The sequence below is a fragment of the Daphnia carinata genome, chromosome 5 (genome assembly GCF_022539665.2).
Source record: "Daphnia carinata strain CSIRO-1 chromosome 5, CSIRO_AGI_Dcar_HiC_V3, whole genome shotgun sequence".
NCBI lineage: Eukaryota > Metazoa > Arthropoda > Branchiopoda > Diplostraca > Daphniidae > Daphnia > Daphnia carinata.
In genome coordinates, this window is record NC_081335.1 from 1917086 (window position 1) to 1941856 (window position 24771).

At 39.3% G+C, this 24771-nt stretch overlaps 1 long non-coding RNA gene across 1 annotated transcript; it reads left to right on the forward strand.

Moving 5' to 3' along the window:
• The first annotated feature begins 320 nt into the window (after positions 1-320).
• On the forward strand, positions 321-2913 carry LOC130696798 (uncharacterized). The gene is made up of 3 exons (XR_009002705.2): positions 321-545; positions 1698-1856; positions 1935-2913. It is a non-coding gene; the product is annotated as an uncharacterized LOC130696798 (long non-coding RNA).
• The last annotated feature ends 21858 nt before the right edge of the window (positions 2914-24771 follow it).

Sequence of the window (24771 nt, forward strand, 5' to 3'; positions counted from 1 at the left end):
GTGGGTATGAAGGGACTGGAAAGAAGATGGCCAGACTTTTTTTTTTTCTTCTTCTCTAAAGATATATATACACACACGCATTTCTATTCTCCCTTTTTTTTTTTCTTCTTCTTCTTCTTAACTGTTACGTACACACCCGGAGGATTTTTTCGGCACCAAAGATGGCGCCCCCCACTCTCTTCTTCGTCGAAAAAAAAATTCGTTTTGTATTTTTTTTTTATCTTCCCCTTTTAAGGGATAGCAAGAGAAAAAAAAAAGAGAGAGAGGAAGCGACGGGTGCTGAACTTGGCGATGCGCAGCGGAGCAGTCGTGGTTTCAATCGCTTTGGGAAGAGAAAGACGCTCGTCCGTTTCTTTCCGGTTTGCTAGAGAGAAAGTCTGCCGTTCCGTTTCCTTAAAAAAAAAAAAAAAACCCACACACATTTAAAACTTCTACACTCAAAGCCAACGCCTTCCGAAAAACAAAAATCATTTTTCCCAGTTAGCCCGATCGAAAAGCAAACAAGAATCAGTGTACCTCCAACCGACGGCAAAGATACAAATACGGTAAGTTGTCAATTTTCTTTCATCTTTTTTGTGTGAAATTATTTGCTTGCCCTTGTTGGAAGAAGCAGAAAAATATTTAAACGGTAATAAAAAAGAGTGGAAAGACAAGGGAAATAACATCATTGATGTTATTAGTAGTTGTCGCAGAAGAATCAGTAGCTAGAGCCAACAACATTTCTGTTTTAAAGAGGGGCGGGTTCGCTCTTTTTGGCCGATGCAGGCCTACACACACACACACACACACACACACACACTATATCCTGCGTTTATAGGCCATACGTCAGGCCGGGTAATGGCGAACTAAAAGTTAAGACTTAATGGCTTTCTAGCCGCCCCACGTGAAGACAAAAAAAAAGGCAGCAGCAAAAAAAAAAAAAAACGAAGAAGAAACAGCCAATAACTTTATCGTTGAAGATTGGAATCGTCACATCCAAACTATTCGATAAGAACAACAACAACAAACGAAATTTTAAAGTTGAGGGAAGAAACAAACAAGTAAAAAAAAAGAATCAAGGAATAATAAGGGCGGGGTCGTGAAAAGAGTCAAACGAAGCAATCGAATGAAAACAAGAAAATTTCGAAAAGAAAAGACTTTGACCGTCGTGATTGAGACGTGCCTGTTGTTGTTGTGTTGACATTCGTTACTGTCCTGCGTGCAGTTAAATTGTCCTTGCATTTTTTTTTTCACGACAAAAAAAAACAAAAAAAAAACACAAAAATTCTTTTAAGTCGAGGTGGGTGGGGTGTGGTATAAGAAGCGTGAAAAAAAAAACAAAAAAAACAAGCCAGCCGGGCTTGTGCTGGGCCGTCTCGGTCTAGCTCAAGTCTCGACCGCCCATTTCTCCCAATTTGTTGTGTAGTATCGCGGCCGAGTTTCGCCTCATTTAACATCCATATTGGATACGCCAAAAAAACAGTAAACAGAAAACAAGCGAGAGAAAACAAGAGACCCAAAATAACACACGGCTAAAAGGTATGGTCAACCACACCTCCCAAAGTTAGATTGTGTGTCCAGCAGCTAAAATAACTTAAACCAAGAGACCAGAGCAAATGGACGGTGGTGGTTCTTTTTTTTTTGCTTCTTTTCTTTCCGTTGGTGATGTTCATATGGCAAAATATTTCATTTAACTTTCGTTAAATTTCCCGTAACAGACGATTCATTCCACCCTCGAAAAAAAAAAAAAAATGAACAGGCCTAGTTTCGAATCGAGCTACGGCCGCCTCAACACACACGCTCCTTACGTAAAAATAGGTGGCGTCTATGTCGCAGTATATCAAAATTCAGCAGCAAGAATGTAACCAAAAATAAAGGTACATCCAAATTTTTCAAGGTTTTTTCTTTTTTTTTCTTTTATAATAAAATTTTGAATTTCATTTTTTTTTGGGTAGACATTTAAACATTCGTGGCAGCAAAAGAGGGAAAAGCGTTTCCAGGGCGTTCATCCACCGACCACCTCAACCTCAACTGTTTTTTTTGTTTTTTTGGTCTTCGTCTGGTATGAAAACCGCAAAACCCGGTTAATTCCCAACGACGACAACAACAAACAGCCCTTGTGGCATTGTATAAACCCCCCCCCCCCCCCCCAAAAAAAAAAAAAAAAAGGATTGAGGCCTGAAACGATCGCAAATATTTTTACCAAGATCAAACGGCGGGCAAGAAAACAAAAATAAGACGGTCCCAATTTATTAGACTCCATCTTATTTTATTTTTTTTTACTTCAACATGCGATGGTGTAATGGTAACACACGACAATCTGTTCCAATGTTCCTTCACCGACAAGGGTTAAGGGTACATCGATATTATAAGACTAGGAGCTCGTAAGACTCAACGTCCATAGATGCATATGGCGTAAGGGTCTCCTCTTCTACTAATAAAAAAAAAAGGGATTTGTTTCAAGAGAAAGGGTCCGATGAAAATAAAAACATGAGAAAAGGTAGTCGAATGGAGTCATAAAAATTGGGGGGGAAATTAAAAATAGAAAACTTTTTTTTTTCTTTTTTTTTTTCGATAGATCGAGGGCCTATTACCATGGCTACCGCTTCTTCCTTTTTTTTTATATATATAAAATAAAGAGCGTCGACCAGGCGGAGCATCAGTTGGTATTTCGGATCTGACTAAGTCAGGCCCCACAATCATCTCATCTTCAATTTGAACGCGCAAATTTCTTATTAAATTTAAATCCCTTCAAAAAAAAAAAGAAGAAAAAAGGCATATTTCTCCGTTATCGTTTCCAAAGTGTGTTGCACGCAGTCGACCCACTTTTTGACGTTCACGAAAAAAAAAAAAAAAAAAAAAACAGGGTTGTATTTAATCCCGGCAAAGTGAGAAAGAAAAAAAAAAGAACATCCATTCGGACCAGCTGCGCAATCTTCTAGCTAAACCGTCTGCAACTCACATTATTGTCAAAACTTGCTCTCCAATCTTCCAACCATGTCCTACTAACCAATAGCTCAAGTGTAATACGTGTGCCCACCAACTAACAAACGAAAACAAAACGAAAAAAAAAAAAAAAAAAAAAAAAAGACTCGGCGAGAACTTACGGGTCACGCAATCAAGCGCAAGTTGGACGAAAGCGTTTCCCGACAAGTCCCTTATACGACCGTTTCTCTCTTTGCTATATTAAAACTCGTGTATTGTGTATGTCGTGTTTGTGTAATCCCGACGGCTTCCACGTCGCATGTTACATGTAATATTTCTTATTAGGCAAGAACGGCGCGGCGAGGGGAGAACTAACAACACGGTTTTAAAACATAATCCAATTTAGCGGTGCAACATCACGGACGTCATCATCGTTTGTTTTGTTATTTTCAAAAACGAAAAAAAAAATTTTATTTGTTCAATCCAAAACAAACACTATTTTTCTATCCTTTCTTTTGTTTCGCGAAAAAAAAAAAACAAAAAAAAAAAAAGTAGAATAGATCTCTCCCGCTATATTTCATGTAGTCTAGAGCATGTGTTTCCCTCTCAGTGTATTGATTTTCTCATCAGACCACACACACAAAAACTGTAAAAAGAAAAATGGCAGCCAACGCGTTTTGGCCCCGTCTCTTTTTCTGCTTTTATAGGTCAGCCATACAAACCCACGCACACATTTATATATATATATATATATATATATCTATGTATATATACAGAAGCACACACACATCAAGTACGCTGGAGGAGCGAGGAAAAAAGGGAAACAAGCGCGAGCCCCGGCAAGTCGCACGCACACACACACAAACATTGGGTGGCAGTCAGCCGAAGCGGACGGATGGGCATGATGGTGCGGGTTCGGCGGCGAGCGGAACAAGGAAGAAGAAAAAAAAAAAAAAAAAAAGGAAGGACGACAAAAGAAAAATGAACGGATGTTTTCAATTCACGTCGACTGGATGTTTAACCCCCTGGACGTATACTGAATGTATCCTGAGCTTCATTCATTCCGGTATACCTTCAGTATACGTAACAGGAGGCAACACTTTCAACATTGTTCGCCCTCGCAAACGGAAGACGATTCGCAGCGCCCTATAGGTAAAAACAATAATTGAAAGAAAAAAACAAAACAAAACAAAACAGAAGTTTGTATAAATGTGTTGGTTTGAAATAAACGTTGGTTATGACAGAAAAATTTGTGTTTCGTAACGTGTACGGATCTACTCGTGTTTGATTGCGGTTTTTTGTTTGCATACAAACACGCGTTGTGCTACTACCACCTTTCCTCTCCCCCTCCCCTGCATCTATTTTCGGTGGAGATAAAAATAGGCGGAGATAAAAGAAAACAAACAGCGAAAACATACACACACAAAAAAGTTGAGCTGCCATCAAGTGAGGTTTATAAATACTTCGGGCCAGATTGATTTTGTGTGTGTCATATAACCATGATTATTGGGTGTGCGCACCATTAAAAATAATAAAATATAAATATATAAACACGAAGAGAATCGCTTTTGCCTCCGTGTCGCTTCCCTCTATGGGTCACTGGCGGTGCGCGCGATCCAATTCAAAATATGAAAAGAAATAAAAAATTAAAAAAAATGAAAAACAAAATCCCCATCTTTTCCCAGCCTTCAACTTTTTCCTCCCCTTCCCGTCTAACTAACAAACAATTCAAAAGAGATGGCCAGCGGGGATCGTAAATTACCCCTTCCCCCAGATTCCTATTCAACGTAGAGCCCCTCCCACATTGCTAGCCACGCCCATCCATGATGGCCGACTGCTACTCGCCCATTGGTCCATTCCCTGAAAGCGGTGCTATGATTAGTCGTGAGCTCTTGAGACGGCCTAATCCAACCAGCACGGCGGACTCCCGACGCCAAGGCAAAAAGACATTCCCCCCCCCCTCTTCCCTGTTTTTTTTTCGCCGTTCGGGAGACAGCAACGTTGCCGCTTCACTTCATGCTCCGTGCGTCCGCAATAGCGCCGGGTACACGCTCGATTGAACCCGCTATTACACACAAAGACTCAATCGCGATGTACTTCTATTACCATTGAATTCGCCTGGCTATAATGCCAACGCCCTTCAACGCAAACGATTTTTCTTAAACTTCACATTCAATTTAAAATTCAATATTATTTTTTAAAAATCCATCGCCCAAAATTCAGAAATGAATTAAAGTTTAAAGAAAAATTGAAAGAATCCAACTGGCTCGTTTCAGCGAAACAAAATTTAAATGCATATCAAAACAACACGTCATTAATGCTAAAAGACAATCAGCGCTAAGCAGACAGACACCCTCGTTAAATGTTGTCACACTATTTCACGAATGAAATTTTTTTTTTTTTTTTTTTTCACGATAGCCTTGCATGTCTTGTCGCGATAGATGCGTTTTTTTTTCCCCAAAACCAAATCGTTCGTGCATTTGCAATAATCGCGTTGTGTCATCTCGGGTTGTAAATTGAAAATCAAGATTAGAGGCACATTAAGTCAAACGACCTGCCGTTTCCTTTCCGGCTAAAAACAAAAACCAAAAATGAATAGAATTTCACTATTTAGAAGTTCTAGACGCCCATTCAAAAACGAAAACAAGGAAATGTTACCAACACGTCATTTAGACAAGGCAATCAAATCAAAATTGTTTGGCTACTATACAATTTATCGTGCTTAAAAAGATAATCCGATTAATAAATCGGCCGTTAAAAAAAAAAAAAAAACACAAATTTCAAGCAAAAATGTCAGGACAATCAGGAAGTTAAATAGACACGGGAAACGGCCTACGCTCTACGCATTTCTGACGGGATGCTAAAACGTACGAGCGATGCGGGTTGAATAGACGAAAAGAAACAAGTCAGAAGCCGATACCCATTTTTTTTTTTTTCTTGGGTGATTCCATTGATTACCGAACGAAAGACGAGTCTACAAGTGAGCCACGAATTGAGCTTAGAATTCTACACGTCACAATATAAAACGCTCATTGAAAATCAAGTTGTTTACCATTGAGAAAAGAAAAGTTTGCGGATGGAAAGAAACCAAATACCCCATAGAAATTCTATACAAACGAGTTCTAGTTACATTAACAACTACATCCAAAACGACCACTTGCAATAGTTTTGCCCCTTTTTTCTTTTAATGAATCGTTATGAAAAAAAAAGCCCATCAAAATCGTATAAATACGCGCTCTCGGACTGCACAAAAACGCGGCATTCGTATTTTACTTTTTTTTTTTACGACAATCATCTAGATATGTAAAAATAAATAAATAAATAAAAACTCGTTACGACTGCTTAAGCAACGACGAAAACATGCGTGTATAGCGCGTAAACAACGCAAACATAATTCTAAATCCTTGCATGTCAAACGATTGATTATTGCGCATTCCAATTTCTAGCCTACTGGCAAGCAAAGCTCTACACCAACCCTTTAAATAAAAAAACCCGTCGGAGGAACACAAAATGGCGGCGGCTTCCTACTCCGGCCTACTCGTTACACGCGCATTACAACTAAAACGCTAAAAAAAATCATTGCAATTAGCCATGAAATCAAGTACAAAATGTCATGCGATCAGACTGCTACATTTAATAACACCCCAACCGAAAGTTATCAAGTTTTAAAACGATAAAAAAATAACAATCTACTTTTTGATCAGGTTGTTGCCATACGATTCCGACAAAGAATCCGACTGCATTTCCGTGCCACAATATTTTAGCGTATTACTTTAGATTTTTTTTTTTTACGTAAAACATAAAAAAAAAAAATAGGGAAAATATGGGAGGAGAGAATATGTGTTTGTGTGTGTGTGTGTGTGTATGCGTGTGCAAAGGGGAGAGACCGTAGAGAATGTCTGTTTTGGAAATAGGCCGAGTATCCGCGCGCGCGGTTGACACTGACAAGCGTGCAGAGTTGTAAAGATGGGCCAAAGATGGGCAAAGATGCGCGCGGCTCAGTTCAACTCTTTTTTTTTTTTTTTTTTGCTTCTATATAATTTTTTTTCGCTCTCCCATAGATACAATTCGATAGTCCTTCCTGTACCCTTTTGGTGAATTTGTTTACAACCTTACATTTTTTTTTTCGCTTGCCTTTGCTATTGCCCGTTGCGTCACATGAAAAAAATAAATGTTCGAAACCTTCCCACAGACATACAGTATAACACGGAACGAATATGTTTTTTAAAAAAAATCTCTTTTCTAAGTTTCTTGATCCGTAAAAGAAGAGCAAAAAGGTTGGAAACACTACACCCCAAAAAAAAAAGGAGAAAAGAAAAAAAAATCTGTCAAGTTGTGAGCCACAAATAAGAATAGTTTACGATCTGTCCGGATGTCTTTTGAGAAGATGCAGAACGTAGAAGTTGATAGGCTAAATGGAAACGAAAAAAAAAAAAGAAAATTTGTTTCGATTCCCGACGTGATTTCAGCCCATAAACATACACGCAAGAATCCCAAAACTCAAGGAAGAACAAGCCCAACGTCTTTTCTTTTGATTCTAATCGGATTGTGACTTGAACAAGAGGACGGAAGAAGATAAATTACACACACACACACACACACACGCACAAATCCTCACCATTTAAAGAACAAAAAAAAAGTAAGGGATGTTTCCGTATTTCTACAGTTTGCCTATATCTTTCCTCCTCTATCCAGTCACATATCTTCTTTGATAAAAAAAAAAAAAGAAACGAAATAAGATTACCTCGTATAAAGGACTTGTCCTCTGGCCACGTTCATTTGAATATGAACGTTTTCCTCCCTATCTTTTTCTTCCACCGTTAAAAAAAAAAGGGGACGATACGAATGGACGAGAGAGAAGAACGACACTGACGCCTTGTTTTGTGTCTTACGCTGTCTACGAAGGGGGCTCTGTCTTTTGTCACAAGACAAGAACGCGTCCTGGACGCGTGACTGTTCGAGTATAAATAGAGACGGCCAGAAACGGGGCAAGACAAGAGCGAAGCCGAAAAGGCGTGAGAGACAAAAAACGGCAAGGCCGTCGACATGGAAGATGTGCCGACCCGAGACTATCTCTGCCAGACAACTTTCGTAGGGGGGTCGATGATGATGGAAGCCCGTTTTTTTTTTGTCTGTAGCTCTCTCTCAGCTTAGCACAACTGCGCTGCCTAACTCGGCTGGAAAAGAAAAAATAAATAAAAACGAAGCATACACACACACACACACACACACACACACACAGAATAAAAATAAAGCTCGCGGGACGCGCCGCTCGGTCGGGATCTCGCACCCGTCAGTGCCGGGAGGGCATTGGCTGACGAGCCGGTCGTTGCCATCCACCTCGCTATCCAATGGGGAAGAAGTGGGGGAGAGTCGGAGAGAAGCAAAAGGGGGATAAAAAAAAAAAAGAAAAAAAAAAGGAAAATAAAAAGAGAGAGCTCATGAGAAAATAGTGCGCATGAAGCGTGATTAAACTCCCCCCTTCTTCCTCCTCCCTCGCCATACCACCAATCTCCCCCTGGAGCGCAGCACACTCGTTTCTTTATATATACCCAGTCGATCATCATTTTTTTTTTTTTCTTTTTTTTTCTAACCCCGATGGATCCAATCATCGTCTGAATCGGAGAGAGATGATTCCAAGCCAGAGAAGAGGACCGTTCTCCATGTATATGGCTTTGACGTCGGCAGTATATATGCGTCTCTTGTCTCTCCTCTCGACAGGCAAAATATACGACCGACTATCAAAAAAAAAAAAAAACAAGAGACAAGAGGAAACTAAGAAAAGAGGCAACTTTTGCCGACTGACTTATTCCTTTTTTTTTTTTGGCCCTGCCAACAGAGGCAAAAAAAAAAAACAAAAAAAAAACGAATGATTGCACTCGATCAAAGCGAACAAGACACCCAGTGAACCAGAGAATTATGACGGCTGCAATCGTAGGCCTACACGCAAACTTGCCAATGCCATCAAAGAAAACGAGAATAAATACACTCAGTGATTTTAGTACTTTTCCCAATGCTGCCAAAAAAAAAAAAAAAGAAAAAAGGGAAGAATCGACAGTGACATATTACAACGATGTTACTTCTCAAACGGATTTTGGCTTCCGTTGTCCTTCTAGTTCTTTAATAGGTGCGCAATCCGACCGAATTTTAAAAGCCTTTCCAGAATACCAATCAGTTGGCAAAGCAATCTGCGTTTTTTCTATGCGACTCAAACGAAAAAACCTCCTTAATAACGTGATTTACATGTATGGAATTTCTGTTCTAACTTCAGAGGTCGTGCTGGTGTGACTCCTCCTCTCAATCTCCGCAGCTGGAAAAGCTCCAGGAAAAACTTCAAAAACGCAAATATAAACATCATCTTTTTCTTTTATGGTATTTTCCCCTATCCAACTACTTTAGTTATTATGTTTCGAAAAGATGATTCTTGCGTGCAGCAGCACGTCGTCGGAATTGGAATGAAGAGAAGAAGAAGAAAAAGAGAAGAAAAAAGCCGGGCAACCAATCTCAACGCTGCGTGTTCGGTATTCTTTCGTATACATAAATACATACACCATCTTGAAACAAATTTGACAGCTTCACAATAGGCCAAACTAGTCCCTTCTAGTTTGCCTATTCCTTTCTTTAGATATTCATTTTTTTTTTCCTCATCCCGCTTAGCACCCACTTACATATTTATAAGGCCCGAAGAAAATAAACGCTATAAGAAAAGAACTGGTAGTAGAGTCTTGTCCAGATAGGAATGCATTCCTAGTTAGAAAATGCATTCGTTCGGGGAGCCCGACCCGCTTGATTGGAGAGTTATTTATCAAGGACCCCTTTAAGAGGATGTATTTTTAAAAACATCTGATTTTTCTTTTTTCTTTCAAGGCATTCCCCCCCCCCCCACCCCATCTCGCACCAAAAAACGATTTTCTTCTCTTAATGAAAAAGAAAAAAATAAAAAGAGGCAATGGAGGGTTATATTGTTTCCAACACAATATTCGGTGAAACGCCCAAAATAAAGCGTGTTTAAATTCGATAGAAGTAGAAAGAAGAAAACTCTTTTATCCGAAAAAAGAAAGAAATAAGTTAGTCGTTGATTAGATCACACGAGATAGCGAGCCGACGCTAACTTATTACAGGCCGATTCCCCTTTTTCCTGTCTTCTATGTTATTCTGCTCTCGTAGCGACGCTACGAAAAAGGGGTGGTCAAAGTTCAACATTTAAGGTAAAGAAAAGCTTTAAAAAAAAGGATGGAGATGCTTGAACACGTTTGTCGTTCGTAACTGTTTTTTAAAGAGAAAAGAAAAAGATTCCCTTGAATTCACGCGACGCGTACACTGCCCTCTCTCGCGTTTCAATCACCCAGACTCGCAAACCGAATGCCCTCGCAATCAACAGCACAACGCACGTACAGACGAACGAATAGAATATTAATTAAGGACTAAACGGATGCACACGTCTTTTTTCCTTCTCAACCAACAAGCTATGCAATTAATGCATAAAAAACAAAACGCGTATTCAATCAAAAGGCCTACAACACACACCAAGTAAAAACGAAGAACTAAAATGCAAAAAAAAAAAAAAAAAAACTTACGGGCCCCTTTCCGGGTCGGGTTGCGTCGACTGTAATGGACAAGGAGCTACTGACACGACTCATCAAAAAGCACGTCGGAGAAAAACTACTGGCTTGAGCCAAAAGCCAAAAAAAAAAAATAAAATAAAATAAAAAATATGACGAATGAAAAAGAAACGAGCACATTTCATATCGACTGGACGTGGGCAAAACGGAACATGCAGCGGAACACAATAAGGACACAGCTGGCACATCACAAGTGCCATATCGTACTACGAAGAACTTGCTACATAACCGTCGAGCGCGCATAACAGCAGAGACATGCACAGGTCAAGAAGACGAAGGGGAGATAGCCACAAAACTTTTGAGCAGAGCAGATAGACAGACTTGCAATATAAACGGCATTATACAACAATATTGTATATAGTCCCCGTGTGTTGCGCTGTCGAGCAAATGCCAACCCTTTTACAACCTTCAACAAACGGCGAAAAAAAAAATGGGAAAAAGATACAAGAGGAGGAAGAACAACGACAAGGCAACACACATATACAGAAAAAAAAAATTACGTGTATGTAGGCCAAACCTCGCGGCGGCCTCCGTTTGTATGAAATATCCACCAGCACGCAGTCATAAAAGAGAAAGAAGTATTTCTTCTTCTTCTTCTTTTTTTTTTTTTTGCGCAACTTCAGCAGCTTTTTATTGCAGAGGCTTTTTGGAGGGAAATAGGAGGGTAAGATGCAACCTTTTTCTCCATAGTTTTACAACATGCAGAAAGAAAAAAAAATGGTGTGGGACCTTCTCCGTGCAATAAACGGAATAGGCCTATTCCGTGTGTTAACCCTTGCGCGTCCCTGCGTTGGATCTTGGGCAAAGAGGTCGCAGGCCTACCGCTAACTTTCTCGAACATCTTCTAGGCCTGACATTGGCGGGAAGAGACGCAAAAACCGGTTTGGAAAAAAGGTATATAGCAATTTAGACGATTTTCTCTTCTATTTGCTGTGTCGAATGTCGCAGTTTTTTGTCCATCACCGCAAAAAAAAAAAAAAAAAAAAAAAAAAAAAAAAAAACATTTAACCCCGGAAACTGAACGGGGTAAAAAAAAAAATTTGGAAAGCTTCACGCGCAATAAAAAAATAGGCAAGAAAATGCGAAACCGATACAATACAAGCCCTCCCATATTTTCACCAAAACAGTGGTGAAACCAACTTAAAAAAAAAAAAAAAAAAATACCGAGACGAGACAGCATTTTTTCGCCAACCGCCATAAAACCGCACATAGCAGATAAGACAACGCAACACACGACAATTTTTTTTTTAACCTCAAAAGAAACAGCACACACAAAAAAATGAGAAGAAGAAGCTGTTGCACTTTGCGGGCGAATTGTAACCGGTCAGTTTGCGTTTTCCTTCACAAGTGACTGCATCGACCAGTTTCAGTGAACCACATCGTTTTAATTTTTGCTACCCCGGTGTTCCGTGTGCGCGCAACCCACAAGAAAAAAAAAATTGATTCGGAAATCGGCGTGAAAAAAAAAAAAAATAATAACGCGAGAACCCAAACGAGCGAAGAAGTAGAGATAGGAAAACAAAATTAATTTGAAAAAAAGAACAGGAGACCTTGGGAAAGGTTGTTCCATCGGTTGCGTGTTGCGGTAAAGACTTATTTCAATACAATTTTGTTTTAATAGCTCACGTAGACTAGTGGAAGCTCGCAGCGAATAGAAAATAAGTATTTAAGCATACATCATTTTCTTTCTTTTTTGTGTTTTTAACACTATCATTAAGTTTTACTTTTTGCTCCTCTTGAACTCTCGTTGTACTGTCTTGACGTCGCTACTCCTCCCTCGTTCTTTTTTCCATATCCTCTTCAAGACATCGCAGCTGTCTTTCTTTTCGCTCTCATTACCTTTTTTCTTAGCCAACGTCGAGTTAAGATCTCATTCTCTCCCAGCCCGCCCTATACAATTTTGTTATTTTCCCGTTCTAGCCAAAGCAATCAGTTCTCCATTTATACCGAAGCCGCTTTTTTGACTGGCTGCTCATCTTCCTTTTTTTTTTTTTTTTTAAGAAAATAAAAAACATAATTACCGGCCTTTTTCTTCTTCAGAGAACAACTCCCCAATTCTTCCACACACACATACACATACACACACACACAAAAAAAACAATACAATACAACCCCCCACTCTTCTACAAGAACACATCATTCCGTATAAGGCGGTTTAGTGTTAATTTTCGGTTTTCAAAAAACCTTATAAGGTCGACGGAAAGCGGTGCGCTACAACTTAATCAAAGCCTCCGACAAGGATAACTCTCACGCGCTATCTGGTGCTGTTGATTGGCCGCTGAATTTTTCGGTCTCATCATTGCCCTTCCAAAAAAAAAAAAATAATATCCGAATGGCCTTTTCTCAAGTTCAAAGGTTCGAATCGCCATTGGCTTTAAAAAAAAAACTAAACTAGGAAACGGGAAATTAAGACGGAGGATATCGACAAAAAATTCCTAACCTTGTAGAGTACTTTAGTTTTAAAGAAAAAATTGTTTTTTATTGCCGCTTCTATAAGCACCAATGCGCCTCACGTACGTTGAGCATTGAACAAAGTAAACAAGCACTTGAAAGAGAAAAAAAAGGAAGGCGACTTAAGTGAACTAGAAACAACAAGGAGAACGGAAACGATGGCCTGAGAAAAAGGGAAGCCATTCACGATAATGGAAAAACCTCGTTCGTCTACATTTCTTTCTCCCTACTCCCTCGCACGTATTTTTTTTTTTTTTCTCAGACCGCAGACCGTACGATGCACACACGCACAAAAAAGAAAATTTAGGAAAAAAAAAAGAGGAAACGTCCGTTTTTTTTTCCTTTCGGGCCAATGAGCGTGGGGGGCCCTCAGAAAAGACGGCCGGAGACAGCCGGTGGAGAACGAGGGAGGGCTACGTTAGGCGAAATGTAACCATGTTTCAAAGTGAATGACTTTTTCACACATCAAGTGCAGGTCATCAATTTCCCTGAGCGTCGTCAAGCCCGACGTCGGCGACGCGCGTGAACAGAGGCCCTCCCACCATCATCCCGAAATCCCCCCTTCTCTACGACATCCATCCATTTCCTTTCGTCCCCTATAAACATTTTTCTATTAATCCACCTACTTTTTCTTTTTTCTTTTCTTTATTCGTCTTTTTCTCATTCGGCCATCAAAGAAATCCCAGTTAAGGCAGCAGCCGAATGCTCTTTAACATCCTTCCTTTCCAGTTCAAATGGGTTTTCAAAGTCTTTAAAAAAAAAAAAGAAAGAAAAAAAAAAGAAAGAAGAAAATAAGTCTCGACTGATGCTTTAAGCACATAAGACCAGACGATAAATGCCACACAGCGGGCACCTCTCTCGTCCCTTCAAAAAAAAAAAAAAAAAAAAAAAGATACGAGCGGAATGGAATTTTTCTTTTTGTTATTTTCGTACGTAACGTGTCAATTATGAAGCACAAGATGATCCTTTTAGCACCTCTTTCTCTATATCGCCGAGAACGAAAAAAAAAAAATTCCATTTGATATAGAACCTGTCATGCGAACGCTGATTTCTATCCGGCACCTTACTCTTTTCTCTATTTATTATTCCAATTCCCCCCCCCCTCGCACCTAAATCAACTGTTATCCATGTAATACAAATCTTGTTTTCTTCCACATGCCCAAACTCGGCAGAGTCCGAACGCATTGGACCGGGCAAAAAGTTAGGCCATTTTCGGGTTTGAATCGCCCTCCCCTTTTGAAAAGTTAACCCTCTTTTAAATAATGCAAGGCTCCATTTTTTTTTCTAATACTCTTTGCTATTCGCCAGTACAAAGCAGAGGGAGAAATCGGGAAAGGCAGGGAAAAAAAAAACGACTCTTAGCCTCTCGTTTTCTTGTACACATTTCTGATGGAAAAGGTCTAAGAGACGAGAGGCTCAGTGACGTCATCTGGCGTGCATTTTTTCCGTTTTTTTTTTCTTTCTTTACTGACGTTAAATTATAGTTATAGAAAATGTGTTTTATGTCAAAAGGGGCTCTGGCAGTAGTGGGCTCGCTATTTTCTCCGTTTTACGACTCTTCCTCCCCTTACACGTGCAGCTCCCCCCTCGCTCTCTCTCAGCCAATAACTTTCAGAGTGGGTAATGAAAATTTCTTTTCAAGCCTAGCAGAGCCAGAGGGAAACGAACACAAACAACGAGAAAGAGAAGGGGGACCCCTCTTCGGCTGGAAAAGCAATAAAGGATGCTAACAGTAGGGGAGCTTTTGAAAAAAATCGGGCCAGCCAATCCGATTCCTATGCCGGCCAATGCCGAGCCAGACAGCGACTTGCCTTTTTGTTGCCAGACCATCATCTCCGCCCTCCCGCTGGCCGCCATCTTTGTGGCCGGTTGGCCAATCCCAGCACTAGAAACATGCCCAGTCTATCCCCCCCCCCAAAACCAACGTTCCACAAAGCCGGACGCAAGGCAATCAGCCAGGATCAAAATGGCGGACAACGCTCTACTGATTAACTATGCGCACTTTTAATACCCACTCGCTTTGAAATTAAATTCAAATTCTTTCCCAATTCGTGCAAATATCTAATATAAGCGTTTCAATTTTTGGAAGAAAAAGCAAATCAACAAATCTTATCAAATTCAAAATTTAAGAATGGATTTTCCCATTGGTGCGGAAATTCAAGTATTTGATCATAAAATTCAAGCATTTGCCAACAATAATTTCGTCGATCAAAAACGGCTAGAAAACGAGTCAATTTACTCAGTTTCATTCGAGCTAAACAAAAACACAAAAGCCAAGTGACGTAACGCAACATTTCTAGTCATTTCAAACGTTATCGTCCAAACGACACGTAAAAAAATGTCTAAAAATAGTTTAACATCGTTCAGTAAAAGCACATTCAAGCGTGCCATTAACAATTAAAACTCGTTCAAAATAAAACACGCAAATCGAAACCAAACAATCGTCACTTTTGGTTAGTGTCCTGTTCTCTTTCGCTCGTACAACGGACAAGCTTCTACCAAAAAACAAATGCCTTATCTTCTAAACACAAAAAAAAAAATAGAAAAATGAATAATACCTCGATATTTTTTTCTTGACGAAAGATTGAATGAAGAAAAAAGAAATTCAATCTTCGGAAAGTCTTGCAATCGATGTCGATCGACCAAAAGATGTGTAGGGCTCCGGCACCTAAACGGGATGATGGAATACTACATAGCCTAACCGAACGCTTTGACACTCTTATATATTTAACCCCCGTGCCTCGGACATGCACTGGCAGCAGGCACACAAAAACGAACGCCCCCCTCTCTCTCAAGCGTTCTTTTAAACGAACTCCCACTGCCTCAACCTCCCAACCCCCCCACCAGTAGCCTATGAACACTGACGAATCTCCTTTTTTCGTTTTTAAAAGAAAAGAATAGAAAGGGAAAAAAAAAAAAAAAAAAGAAAGAAAACCACCAGTCAGATCCACCAAGGCAGTTCAAAAGTTCAAATAGCTAACAATAGAGTCTAGCGTCCAGCTGCGAGTTTGGAAAAGATGGAACCCATGCAAGGCCAAAAACTTCGATACACAAAAGTCGAGGACTGAACAAATGATGAGAATGATAAAAAAAAAAAAAGAAGATGGGATTACCAGCAGCAAAAATAGGAGTTTTAAAAGGAATAAAATTCTTCCATAGTGTCGAAGCAGTTGTGCAGCACAGCTTGATGATTCGGCGACTGATTCAACTGATTCGACCTGACTCTTTCGGATTCGTCTGGGTCTTCACTCCTCCTTCGCCAAACAGTAAAAGCAAAAAAGAAAGAACGTGAACGCCGAATAGAAACGCGCCCTCTCAAACACAAAAATACGCTAACATATTTTATCTGGCATCTCTTGAAATCATTTCTTATTCTTTTCCTCTCTCTCTCCTTTTATGATCACTCCGCTTCTGCCGTTGGTGGCCGTCACGAATTCCCACCCAAAAAAAGAAAGAAAAGCTATAAAAACCTATCCTGATTCATGATGGTTCAAAGCTCTCGCAAAGGTCAAGCCGTGTCGTCTCTGCGTGATATGTTATAGGCCTAAAATATAATTCGAATTTTGTTTTTCTAAGGGAATTTTTAAATTCGAGAAACTTCCTCCCCAGCACCAACTGCTAAGCTTCACTCGTCTTTTATCATCGCCCTCCCCCCTTCACAAACTAAATCGAGACTATGAATTAACGCAAAACGTCAAGGATGTTGATCGTGAAAAGAGTTTTTACAGATGCGTCGCTTGTTGAAAGAAAGCGCTAAAGAAATATCGCGATTTTATGATCATTTCCTTTGCGTTTCCATCTCGAGCTTATGTAGACTTAAAGAAAAATTTCTTCCTCCACTGTTATTCGTTTAAGAAACGTTGGACAGCGTTACGTGCCTAATCTTTCAGCAAGCCTATATAGCCTACTGCTACGTGGTCTCGTCACGTGTCAATAGACAACTGGTGAGAGAAAAGTCCCAGTTTGAGTCAAAAGAAACAACAAACATTCGAAAAATGCAAGAGTCAAAGAAGAGTAATAGTCGACTCGTTGCTGCATGACGCAGACGTATATAAAAGTTAAAAATAAGCAGATATGCTCTTGTCGTCGCTATATTCGTTTTGGAAAAGAAGAGATGCCAAAGACAAGAAGAGTTTCTTTGGCCGGAGATTGCTTTCGGGTTATTGCCATCAGAATCGAAAAGTGCAGCCAGAAGATTTCGGCTTCTGCTCGCTGCCGTTTTCCATCTGGTATAATGTCTACAAGATCTCCGCTGTCTCGTTTTGTCTTTTCTTTTTATCTCCCCCGACTGCCTCGTGCAGCATCTTAATCTAAAAACTAAAATGGGTAGATGAGAAAACGGGGAGAAATAGAAAAGCGAAGACAAAATGACTAGCATGAAGCCTATCAAGCACTTCCCTCCATTTATAGCAAACCCTCTTCCCGACTAGGATCTTATAGCACGAAAAACAATCAGATGTTAACGCGGAAACGAACTTTTGTTACACCACCATCTTCTGTACAAAGCGCTTCATTCCGACTACTAACAAAACAAAAATGTTTTCAAATTGAAAACCTTTAAAAATGATCTTAGAAAGACATCCGTTTAACGTGCAACATCCAATCGCCTTTCTATCACGAAATGCCTGCATTCTATTAAGTTTGATCGAACAACTCAATTGACAATACGCGATTAATTTAAAAAAATTCAAATTCGAAAGAATAACAGTGATATTTCCCCGCAACGATGGCTGATTTCCTAGGCTTGGTAGGTCTACAAAATGAATAGTGAATAAAACGCGCAAGTCCATAAACAACAAACAATGAAATGCATGAAAAACAAAGTGATTGAAGATTCACTACGGATTTTAATGTAAGTCAATCTTTTATCCCTTTTTTATCAAAACAATAACGAATTAAGAAAAGCATGCTTCTCGAAAGTTTTGAGTGGTGGAACTTGCACAAACTTGGCCGCAAAAATATCGTAAAGGAAAACAAACGCAAAATTCTTTAGAAAATTTTAAAATTAAACACCAATGTTAACGCAGAACATCTAAATTAAATTAAACTTCTCAGGTTAATTTAATAAAGATGAACTCGCTTTCAGGAAGCGCAGCCATAGGCCTACACGACATGCCAACCCTTCGTGGATGTGAACTCAAAGCCTATAATTCTTTCATGTTTATGTCTGCAATTACTTTTAACATCAAGTTTGTTTTAAGGTGAAATCAAAGTGATTTTTTTTTGTAACTACAAGATATTCTAATAAGATGCATTAAACATAAAGGAATTTCTGGCCTCGTGACCCTTTAAAAGTTGCATTAGACATTTGAAGATATTTGGGAAAACACAATACAAAGATTTCAAAGAATCAGAATTCCAAAAACATTGGACAAATCTGATAATGTATCACTCAAATGCATCAAATAAAATGTAAAATACCGAGGAACAAGACGCAAAAGCCAAGATCATTAAACCTTAAAAGAAGAAAACCTTGTGACTACCATCCGAATCCGTCGGTCAGAGTGGCTGCAAGGCATTTCTTAAAAAACAGTTTGACGTATCCACAATAAGACACGACATTCCAAGAAAAACTTAGATCTTCTCTTGATTAACCGTGACATCAAGATCAAAAAAAAAAACTAGCAAACGAAAAGACAAAACCGAATGGGGCTATCATCCCTTTATCAACATCCTTCGTATCACCTGCAACGGGAATCTACGACTCGGGTTGTTTGCAATTTATATTCCAACGTGCAATCAAAACTGTCCAGTTGGGAAAGAAAGAAACAAGTAGATGTCACTCCATCGCGATATTTTAAAATTCCATCTTATGTTACAGTCAAATGAAAAATGTCCAAGTGAAAGATCAAGTTTGAATAACTACCAGATTCTCTGATAGTATCCACAACTGATGGTAGGCCGTGACCTCTTCATCAACGGTAAATGTCGAGCTCAAGCTATCCAAATCACACAAAATGCGTTGCAATAATTCATTGGCGAAACGGCAAAATATGTTACGCTTTAAGGAAATCCTGGAATACGTTAACATTTCTTTGCAAAAAGGAATGTTACGTAGTTTAATTTAAATAATTCAAAACGCCCGTCCATCCAACGTTAAAATGCCTAGGCTAGCACTCCAATAAAACCAAAAATCGAAAACATAACCCCGGAAATCTTGAATTTCTGTTTCAAAGGCAATTCCCATTTAAAAAAATAAAAATTGCATTCAAAAATTCGAAACCAATATAAAAAAATTTTAAGAATCAAGATTTCCAATATCCTATTCTCCCTTCTCTCACCAGCGCCCAATTTCCAGCCAATATTTCGACAGCATCAAAAACGAAAAAAAATAATAATAATTTAATGAAACTCATCCTTTCCCGAAAGCAAAAGCAGCTAATAAGGCGTAGAGTTACGATCTTTCAAAGCAACATTCTTGGCCGAACCGGATTCGTATCGTAGGCATAATCATCTATTCGTTCCGTTCTCAGCATGAAGTCAACGTCGACAGCCGATCCCAGCTCAAATTCCTATCCAACATTTTCACATACGATCCAACTAGATGCGAGAATGTTGTTTTAAAAAAGAAGAACAGATGTCTAGCTCGCCGCAAAAAAAAAAAATAATAATAATAAAAAGGGGAAAACGTCTTATATGGATTGGACTTTGATTCAGGAATGCACGTTCAATATCTCCAACGAGATTTAGTACTCGACAGATTCTCGTTTTCTCTTTGCAATAGACGCTTACTTCAAAAGAAGAAAATGGTGACTATTCCACTCGTCTCCAAAGATAAACGCATACTCATTTTCAAGGATCTATGACGGCGCCAAAAACCAGAAATTATCGCAAGCGCCAAAGTTCAAAACGCAACTAGCGTTGTTTGTGTGCAACGAAACAAGCGTATCTCCTTACGTTCCAAAGTAATGGTCAACAGCGATGTGCTGGCCTCAGAAGATGCGACTTACGAAATACCGTAGACGGTAAAAATTGAACACAAAGTTAAGTTCACGGGAAAACGCTGCCCATTTAAGTCTATCCATTTTTTATTTTATTTTGTAAGCTGCCGCTGCCGCCGCCGCCGCCGCCGCCGCCGCCGCTTTGCAATTTCAAACTGTTTTTATATTCCCTTAAAGTGCGGTCCGTACATGTTCGGTTTCTTCCCTCTGCCGAATGTATCGGCATTCGATGGTCAAGCAAAACCATCTGGTGCTTACCATCCAACGACCCGCTAATTTCGACTCCAAAGTTCACATTGTTGCGGCGCATCCACACACACAAGCCAATTATCTCGGAGCCGTTTTCAAACAGTGGAAAGATGAACACGAACAGGAAAAATGGAGACGATGCTACAGCCCATCGTAAAACATAATTTGGTATGTGCACACTCAAAAAAAAGAAAATAAGATTTTAAAGTTTACGCGAGTTGGGCTGTAACAAAACCTTGCCAGTTGGCACAAGAGTTAAATAAGATTGAATTAACAAGAGTAAGTCATGCTTCCGCAGGATATCATTGTTAATAGAAAAACGTATTCAATTTCGCCTATTTCTCTAGAGTGACAAATGGATTGGATGACGCAGCTGCTCCACCATCGTTGTTTTGACGACCTCGTCTATGGGGAGCCGTGTGACCGTATACTGCCATCATCCCAACGCAAAAAGAAGCATTCACTTCGCATTGGATTGATTAAAGTGGACCAATAAAAAAAAAGGCAAGCAAATAGTCTAGAACCATTTCCTCAATGAAATGGGTCTAAAAAAAAAGAATACAACAAATGTCGTTAATCATTTGAGAAAAACGCGCAAGTGACATTATCTGTTTAATGCCAGTTACATTTAAAGTTTAGGTACTCAATATTTGAAGCGACTGCTAGATAAAAAAAAAAGAGTATACAAAAGCCGGCCGATTCGACAGAGATGCTTAAAAATGTTTCTATTCGAGGAGGAGCTGGCCCTAGATGGCCCTTCAACCAATGCCGAGGCTCGACCCTTTTTTTCCCAGCATTCCCAGCGGAATGAAAAGAAAACAGCCGCCAAGGAGAGAGTGAGATACTATAGCAGCTGGAACTTCAATTGTAAAGCCGCTTGATTGGGGAAAAGGAAAGACGAGGATAGTTGAAACGCGTCGGCATTACAAGAACCATTTGAGATAATGGATTTTGAGAAAAGCCTCTTCATAAACGAGCCTATGGCAGGCCTGCAAGAAATGAAATAAACGAATAATGGGCTGCTTTTCTCATTTCAATTTCTTCTCTACAAAACGGCTAAGTCAAATGTTAACTCGTAAAACACCTCAAATTCAATTTACAATTTTTTTTTATGGGAAGATAATTGCACGGGATACTCGTTTAGTAGAATGATACCGATAAAACGAATAGCCCAACAATTATAAATATTTCAATATAATATTTTTAAACCCCATCAACAACTAAACAAAAATTCAAGTGATAAAATGAAAATACCAAGAGTAAAAAAAAAAATTACCAAGTAAATTCAAAAACGAATTTGAAGATACTTGAAACGTTACGGAAATCCATCAGGAAAAGAATGATAACACGAAGACGCAAAAATTCTAGGCCTGAAATGTCATTCTTTCCCGAGTATCGAAACATTAGTTAAATTCGCACGTTAAGGAGGCGAGTGTGTTTAAGTGAAGACTTTACCATAAAAAGCCAAAAACCCAGACAAAATAATGCTTGTGAACTGAATGCATAGTTTTGAAAACGCATTCGCGTATTTCTCAAATACAGCGAATAGATTACAAGTAAGAATAAAAAAAAGAATTAATGAGGCGATTAAATCCCGCATTGGCATAAATCATTTGAGAATCCATAGCGAGAGAGAAAACAAAAATCATCAAAAGAAAAGTGTAAAGACCGCGGGATTCCGAATGAACCGGGGCGGATAGTAAATCATCTGTCCCGACCCAAGTAATTTGAAATGGTAATCGCCATACTTGTGTGAAGGATTCAAGGCAGCCGGGACTTGTAGTAACTTTAAGAGGTCTTCTATCACATTAATATTGATGAAAGCTTAGAGGAAAAAAAATGTAGCGTTATCTGCAATCTCATTGGCCGTCCTTTCAAACGACGGCCGCCGTTAGCATGTCAGGAAAAGAACGAGTTAACAGCTCCGCAAAAAATCTGACTTTGTAATGAAGAGACAAGCCTAATCTGTGGGCGTGTGCAAAGCTCAACTGAACTTTGTGACTAATTTATGCCCATGTCGGCTAACATAAAAAAGTATGCTAAATAAACCCAAGGCGAATCGATTTGAATAACAAACGCACGTCCGCTTCATCACACACTTCCCGTTTGAAAATAAAAACGAGGAAAGAAAATGTGTAAAATATCATCAAAGTCCTGATAGACTTTAATGCCATTTCCTCAAACCGAATAAAGCACAAGAGAAATCCAAAATGTGAAAAGCCTCGATGTTGAATACGACCAAGAGAAAAACAAGCGACATCGAAATGACGTCGTACCAGCCTGAGAAAAAAAAAATCCGGTTTCGGGGTGGACGAGAAAAACAGAAATTTCGAAATTTGTTTTCGACTTCACCCCGTAAAAGCGGGGAGGAGAGGGGGGGGGGGAGGTTATAAATTTGGCGAGCCGTGTGAAACCAAAAACGGCAACCCCCCCCTGGGCACGGGCATCATCAAGACATCTTTCTCTCAGACATTTTCACAAAATAAAAACTACACCCCGTTGAAATTATTCATCATTTCAGAATAATAAATCCTTTCTATAAATACGGGAAAATAAAACATCCATCCGTAAGTTATCTCGCATCCGAGGGAACAGACCAATAGCACGCTCGGTTTGAGCCTCTTTGAACAGAAAAAAAAAATGTCAAAGAGAAAAGAAAAATAGGAAAATGATTCACGATCTGGGAAAAAGAAAGAGACTTGCCCTTTCATCAGAGAAAATGACAATACCACTAAAAAACACATCTTCTCAACCTTCTATTGTTAGCGTCAAAAAGAAACAAATTTGAAGGGAGTGTCGTCAGTTCCTCAATGTGACGATAAATAAAAAAAAAAAAAAAAGTGGAGCTAGACTTCGATAAAAATGCGCAGCGGGAAAATGCGAAACTATTCAAAACGCGAGCGCCTCAATTCCACACACCGAAAAAATAGCGAAAAATCGGCTTTCAAAAAGGAAACGTGCAATACAAGAGGTTTGACTTACCGGCAGCTAACGAATTGCATCCGGCGATCCTGGGTCAATTCCAACCAAGATCACCTGTAAAAACAAAAAGTAAATCAAATTTAGAACACGTAAATATTTTAACAAAAACACACAAAAAAAGGGATGAAGTTGATACAGTTAAAAATACGATTCTTACTATCCTCTCCTGCTTAGCCAAAACAAAACACAACGAAAGAACGTCTGCCCAGCATCTGTCAACGATAGCTTGCCCGTCCGTCAACAAAATCCAAAAACATGTCACACTCACAGAGGGACGCGGACGCTCGTCGTTTTTATATACGACAATCGCGATATTTCTTAACACCCCCCAAAAAAAGCAAAGAACACGGCCTTTAAGAGCACAACTAAATAAAAGAAGAAGCATTTCAATGTCAGCCAGCAAAAAGCTATGCTAAAGCGCATTCTTCGGGAACGTGTCTTGTGGCGGCAGGTTCGCGGCGTCACGCATTACTCGCCCGCTTTTTGCTTTTATTGCGAGTCCAAAACGCATATCCACATAGACAACAACCATCCCTCTCGCACCTCTTTCTGTCTGCTAGGGTCACCCACCGTTGTGCAATGGGGGGAGAAGCAAAAACTTGAACTATTAGACAGGTTTTGCCATTTTATGCCATTTTACAATGCGAAAAACAAGTCACGGCGCGTTTGCCATGGCGAATGTTAGCATTGTATCCATAGCGCCGCACACAGGGCGGTTTCTACAACCGCGAGACGAAATGCCCCCACCGATTGTAAAACTTAAAAAAAAAAAAAAAAAAAAAAAAACGAAGATGCAGTAACAACAAACAAAAGACAAAAGACAAGTTGGCCGTTACACAATTTTCGTTTTTAGGGTGAAAATATTTTTCTTGTACCACAAAGTTTTTGGAGATGGGGTTAAATATTTTCCAGTTTGAAAAATCACGGCCACTCTAGTTGCATGCACCGGCCAATTTGGAACAACGTTCGCTCTCTCTCGTGGATTAACGTTGACAATTCGTGTGTTTAAAAAAAAAGTGGCAAAAATTTGCGACTACCTTCTATCGTCACGTGAACAAGTAAGCTTTAATTTTTTTTTTGCCTGATACATACAATCACATCGGAATGAACGGGTAGCACACCAGCCGTAGTAGTAGTCTACGAACCGCCACTCGGTCGGCTTACAACGCCCATTTTCCTCCGTTAGACAATTTAATTGTGCGCATTAGAAAATTATTAAATCTAACAAAGAAAATATGATTTCTTAATGCTTTTTTCTTTACGCTCTTTCTTTCACAATTATATTTTGATTGTATACGAATTTTAAGTTTAAACAGTTTCGGTTTTAAACCCATAACAGTGTCTCCCTGTTGAATTCTTGTAATCACGCTGTCATTAGCCTAACCCGATCACAATGGAATCAATTTACAGGGCAAAAATATAACTGAATTTGAGGTGACGTGATTAATTTTAAGATTAAACTTTAAATCGAAAATTCTGTTGGGATGGGATCAACATTAAACTGGACACTGCTCGCTAAATTCAACAGACCACCCAAAACTAGTCAACTTAAAAAAAAAAAAAAAAAAAAAAAAAAAAAACATTTCCAATACTTTATGTAAAATACACCTCAATCGTTCCCA